The sequence below is a fragment of the Coturnix japonica genome, chromosome 4, assembly GCF_054131305.1.
Source record: "Coturnix japonica strain WE chromosome 4, WE-NBRP24, whole genome shotgun sequence".
Lineage (NCBI taxonomy): Eukaryota > Metazoa > Chordata > Aves > Galliformes > Phasianidae > Coturnix > Coturnix japonica.
The window spans coordinates 80,474,644-80,480,866 of record NC_140666.1 but is presented as its reverse complement, the minus strand read 5'-3'; the positions used below and the strand labels follow the sequence as shown (position 1 = coordinate 80,480,866).

Sequence of the window (6,223 nt, the reverse complement as noted above, 5' to 3'; positions counted from 1 at the left end):
GCCTGTCCCAGTGCTATGTTACCCTCACTGTGCAGAAGTTTTGGTTGGGGAACACTGGAAGCTGCACATAGAGCACCGAGGCAGCTTGGATATCAGCACATGATGTCTCAAACCAAGATCCTGCTCCATTCTAATAAAATAATGAGGTTTTAAATGGCATTAGGGTTTACAGCTGTCTGGCATGGGTAGCAAGTGCTACCAGTTGAGTTAATCTGACAACTGTGCACCTAATTACATTGCTCAAGGAAAGCACATAAGATAAAAACTGATAAATCCATCTCAATGCTCTGCTCTCGGTGTGCACGGGCCCACTCATGTTCAGGAGCGGGTGGCCCCGAACCGCAGCTGGGGCACTACGCACATCCCAGGCCCGACATCTCCTGCCCCTTGCATCCCGCTCCGCAAGCAGCCGGTGCGGCGGTGAGGGGCTGCTCGGGGCGGGGCTGCAGGAGCGGCAGCGCCCGGCACCAGTGGCAAGGGCGGTTCGGGGCCACCGCCTCCCGAGGGCGGAACGCCGGTGACAGCTGGGAGGGAGAGACGCCGGCTCCGAGGTGCGGCCGCCGCCCGATCCGCGGCTGCGAGCACAGCGCAGAGAAACGGGGCGAAGGCTCGGGAAGCCGGAGGGGCCCGGCAGCCATTGCCGGCAGCGGCGTGTGTGGGTGAGTACGGCGGTGGGGCGATGCGGAGAGGGGAGGATGGAGGATGCTGCCGTGTTCCGACACTTTGATCGCGCGAGGTGCCCGAGGGGAGAGGTGGTGCCCGGCTCCGCTCGCCGCTCCGTGCCGTTGTCCTGGGGGCTGAGGGACCCCTCGGAGGCGGCCGTTCCTTGGCGGGGCTGTCCCGGGGCGGCGGAGGGGAGAGGCAGCTGCGGGCTGGGGTTCGGCTGCAGCGCTCACCCCTCCCATCCTTAGCGACTGCCGTCGTGCCCCGCCGGCCGGTACCTGCGAGAGGGCTGATAACGGTGCGGGGACCGCCGCCCTCCTTCTTCTCCTCCTCTAATTCGTACTCCTCGCTAAGGCCTGGGGCTGAGCCCCTCTGCTGTGGGGCTGCCCGCAGCCGCCCCAAGGCCTGCCCTTGGAGGGAGAGTGGGAAGAGGCCTCTCTTATTCCGTGGGGGGTGCGGGTAGGCTGCTATTTACATAACATGCCTCTGCTTAAGTGTGACCTCCTCGCTAACTGGAGGTTTCCTCTCTGTTTTCTATGGCAACACTACAGAACAGATCATTCACGGAAACAGATGATAGGGATAATTGGATGCAGGGTCGTTTTTTGTTTATTGGTTTGCAGAGTGGAATGGCTGAGATTTTGGGAGAAGTTCCTCATCTCAGCCTGAGGAGAAGCATCAGGCCTGAGGTCACTGCAGACCCAATGGGTCTCTGCTGGAATAGAGTGGGGACAGGTTGAGCAAACAAGCAAGAACTATTTCTGACAGGTATTTACAGATTAGGAGTCATTTAGTATTAGCCCAATTATTACCTTAAATTTATCTTACAGGCTAAACAAAAAGTTATAAGGGACAACGTTAAATTAACCCAATATTATACTTACCCCCCTCCCCCTTTCTTCCCCCTCTTGAATTCATTGAATTACTAGAAGAAAGTCCTTGTGAATCTCATAATGAGAGAGAAAATGAGTCCCACTTCATTTCAAGATTCCATTTGCTCCCTGAGATCACTGCCATATACTTAGGACCTATCATGTATATATACAGTAATGTCTTTTCTTCCTTGATTGGTTTTACTGACAGTAAGTGAGCTGTGTGCATGTATTTTAAGCAGGAATGGGGCTCTGTAATGCTTATTAAGGTCTTATGCATTTTATCTCCATGAGATGCCTGTTTCTGTTCCAGGTTTATATGGCTAGGAGTGAATATGCTTTGTGTGGGTTTTCTAAAGCCTGCTGAAAATAAACGTGCTCTGATTGTAAGAGATGATAATTCATGGCATATTTATGCAGAAAGGTTTTACGAAGACTTCTAAATTCTGCTTAATTGTCAGTTGAGATGGAGCTTTTGTTCTGCATTGAAAATGTGTATCTTTACTATTAATAATGCTTAAAATCAGTTTCTGTAATATGGGAGCTGTGGTATTCCACTGGGTTTAGAAATCTGCTTTCAATTTCTTTTCCCTTTTGTTTGCATTTCTCAGTCCATTGGGATGACTTTGTTTCTTCTCTACCTCAGGTAGAGAGGCATCTTTGTGGGTCTAGTTGTTTGTTTCCAGATGGGTGCAGGAATTGAGGATGTTAATGTAAACCAGTACATGTTGGACTTTTAAACACAAGAGCCAAGGATGTAGGATCTGCCAGAAGATGTGTCTGTGCTCACAGGTGAAGAGATGGTTTCTCTAGAGCTGTGTTGTACAAGTCTGAGAAAGAGACCACTCCTTAGGACAGCCACTGAGGCGTGTGGGCTTAGCTCTGCTCTGTGTGAGGTGCTGGACTGTAGGATATCATTGCTAGAGAGATTTGGCCAAGTGTAAGTTCTCCTGCATGCAGATAAAGCATTAATTTCTTTCATTTTGGAAATGCTTTGGACAATAACCATTTCTTCAGCGAATTTAGTTTTTTGTTGTTATGGGAACACAAAAGTTGGAGATATCCTTAAGGGGGCATGGGTTGAAACAGAGCTAAAAATGAGGTTAGAAATGAAAGACGTGTGCTTTGTTAAAGAGTTAATCTCCATTATAAAGTGATAGATCAGAGATTCCTCATCAAGCTTTTTCTCTCACACCTACAACTGTTTTACTGCAGTTCGTGTATTGTTGTCTCTGGTAATGTCCAGTCCAGTTTACCTCCATCGCCATCTTCATTACAGGTTACCCCAGCTCTGCTGTCAGCTTCTGCTTTGAATATTATTTATCAGTGTTGGATGTGAATTATTTTCACTTATTGAATTGTGGTTTGTTTGTTTGTTTGTTCATGTTGAAGATTTCAGTTAGCATATGACAGAAAAATAGGGTACATGGAAGTAAGGAGAGCGCTGAGGAAATAAGTGGGTCTGATCCTTGTTTCTGGGCAGTGCAAAGCCAGCTGGAATAAATATGTGTTGGAGAACAGAACGTGGTGGAATCACAGAATCACACAGAATCACAGAATTGTAGGGGTTGGAAGGGACCTCTAGAGATCATCGAGTCCAACCCCCCAGCCAAAGCAGGCTCCCTACACAAGGAGGAGACGTGGAGACGGTGGGGTTGTCACACCATGCTCCAGGAGGACATATGGTCATCCACCACTGATTACTGTGGGACTGCCCCTCAATCTTGATTTATTTATTCCAATATAACTTTGAAATAAGATTGCTCCACTAGTAATACAAGCAAAAAACATTACATTCCTCCTCATGTCATTCTCCGTAATCCTAATTTATTCTAATTTTTTCTTTTTCTCTCAACTTTCATTAACTCTATTCTACTCCATTTTGAAGAGGCAATACACAGCCTTAATTGCAGCTTTATGTATCGATATGCACAAACACATTCCATCTCTCCAGTTTTTCATTAAAAACGAAGTATCACATTTGGAACAGTTGGTGATTTATTATACTTACTCCAGTGCTACTCTGTGTTATTCAGGAAAACTGGATCTATACTCATTGTTTCCTAGTTTATTCACATTACAATAAAATATCTTGGATCAGGTCTAAAAAAATCCTTTTTATTTTATTTTTTATTATTTTTTACCTTTCCCCATTGTGGAGAGGTTTCCTTGTATATATGACAATTTTGAAACAGATTTCTTACCTCCTTTTAAATAAAAATACAAAGTATTATTATCCTTAATTTCAGTAATAGACAACATGCATTATAGTATTTCAATAGAAATGGTATGCATTAATTTTTGTCAGTGCAAAATGGAACTGTATTCATTTAAATTAATTTTTACTCATTCATTTTCAGGGATACTTGCTTATTTTGCATATTATGATAAATCCTAGAACATGTTTTCTCACATGGAATGCTTTGCTGAGCTGTTCTTTACAAACATCAAAGCTTTCATTGGTTTATTCCTTGCAGTGTTCCATTTCTTTTCTCCTTCTATCTACTGGATATAGCAGCTTAAGGGTGATTAATTCTATGTGCTATGATGGGTGAGTTCCTCAGCTTTTTCCTTCAGCCCAACAACAGGCTCATAGATCTGGCATTTCTTACCACAGTCTTTCTTGAATTTGATTCATTTTCTCTTTACCACATATGCTTTTAAAGAAATGCAGAAACACAGATGAGGAGCCAAATGTGTTTGGGAATCTTCAACCTGCAGCTGCTGCTTAAAGTTAGATTAAGAGTGGATGAGGTGCTTTATGTAGTGAGGGTCAGGGTGAGAAGCTGTTTTGTGCTGGGTTTTAGGCTCAAGAACGTGTAGTGCCCAGGTATCTTGTTTGCCATTCTCAATGGGAAATTGTGTATCAATAAAAAAGAGATACACAGTGACAGACCAGTCTGACTCCGTGACCTATAGAGATCCCTTCCAGCTCCTACAAGTATGTGATTCTGTGATTCTTATCCTCCTGTTTCAAGAGAAGTGAGTCTAAGAAACACTGTAGAAAAACATTTCAACATACATACACATAGTTACTTCACTGCTTTGCAAGTAACTTGCTAAGGAACCTAATGAGCTGAAGGGCGTTTCTGGAGGTGAAATTTGGTCAGATGGCAAAAAATCATGTAAATGAGGAGATCTTCAGAAATGGTGAATTGGCAAGCTAATTTATTTATTTATTTATTTAAAAGATACTGGCAATGACTTTCTCCCTTCCCTTTCCTTGTTTATTTTGCTTCCTTTCTTCTTCCTTTCCTCTTTCTGTGAGCGGAAGATGGTTGAAGAACACCTTCATTTTGTTTTGATGATGATGAGAAAGCTTTGTTTCTTGCAATTTTTCTAACCCCCCATATACTAGACTGTGAGCCAGCTTTCTGTAATCAGTGTGGAATTAGGAGGGGAGCTATTTATGCTATCAGCTCAATGTGCATTTGTTTGCGTGCTGCTAACCTGTTCTCTACTGAATCCTGAACATAGACACAACTGTGGGAGGATCAAGATGTCTCTCATAACTCTTGCAGTCATCTTTGAGGTTTTCTGCTATTTTCTTCCCGTTTTCAGCCCACCCTAGCAGCATTTGCCTGATCTCTAACACACTACCTTGAAAGTAAGGAAAATGAGAACTATATCAGAATTTATGTTTTTCATGTTTCTCAGTGCCGTTTTCACTTTCATCATCTTGGAATAACAAGCAGATGTCCTCAATTTCACTGATTTTAACAAAAACATTAGTACTGAACACATCCAGGTGCCTTTTTTAAATAGCTGTTAGTTCTTCATTCATTACGGAAGTGTCGTTAGTGATGTTTATTGCAGTTTCACTTTTCGTTTAGCACTAACGATAAGCATGTGCTGCAGAAGAAATGCATGGCTTCCTGACAATAACCTCAATAAATGGCGTACCTTTAGTTAAGGTAAGCATGATTGTCAGTCAGCCTTTGTCTTGATCACTGACTACTTATCCTTTTCCTTTGACTTCACTATGCAGGTGAGGAGGTGTTCCCCCACCCCTTAAGTATTGTGCACTCAAGTTTAATCCTAGTGTTATGTATTTGCTTTAAGATAAAGTGGGCTAAATGGCATGTTAAAGTATTTGAAACTGAAATATAGTAATAACAAATGTAGAAATAATAATAGTAGTTATTATGTGATGAGCATAACAGTGAGCCACTGCAAAGCAGCCTTCCTTGCCCTCTTTCAAAATTATCTTATTTCTCTCCTCTAATGACAAGAATGAAGAATATCTTATCTATCAGAAATAGTTCTATTTCAATATATCTTCCCAAAGTATCAGTGATTATGGGGCTGAGATTTCATCTTGTTTTTCTGTTTTCTCTCTAGGCAAGTATCCAACAACTGATAACTATTTACTGCATTATAACACTTTCACTTGTGCTTAGAAAATACTCTCAAATATTTTGCATTTCTTCTAACTAACTTAAACTGTTTGATAAAGGTGCAAACCTTCTTATAGCCTACTAATTCTCCGTACAAACATGCTAACCACCCTCATAAATACTTGTGGCAATACGCTTCTGTGTTGAGCCTTACCAGGGCATGTTCCTGGAGGGGAAGTTTTAATCTGAGACAGTGGTTCTGTTTCTGTTTGAGTGTTTCAGCTGCAGGTGCTTCTATGACATTTGAAGTACTTTAGTTAATTCATTCTGTCCAATCTGAATATAAAGTCA

The 6,223-nt window shown here is 42.7% G+C and overlaps 1 protein-coding gene across 19 annotated transcripts in view; it reads left to right on the top strand.

Moving 5' to 3' along the window:
* Positions 1-522: 522 nt before the first annotated feature.
* Positions 523-6,223, top strand: part of JAKMIP1 (janus kinase and microtubule interacting protein 1) — a 126,265-nt gene continuing 120,564 nt past the window's right edge. For all 19 annotated transcript variants that reach the window (XR_014946012.1, XM_032444139.2, XM_085547336.1 and 16 more), the window contains exon 1: positions 523-659. The gene's annotated coding sequence lies outside the window, so the exon portion shown is untranslated. The remainder of the gene's footprint in view (positions 660-6,223) is intronic.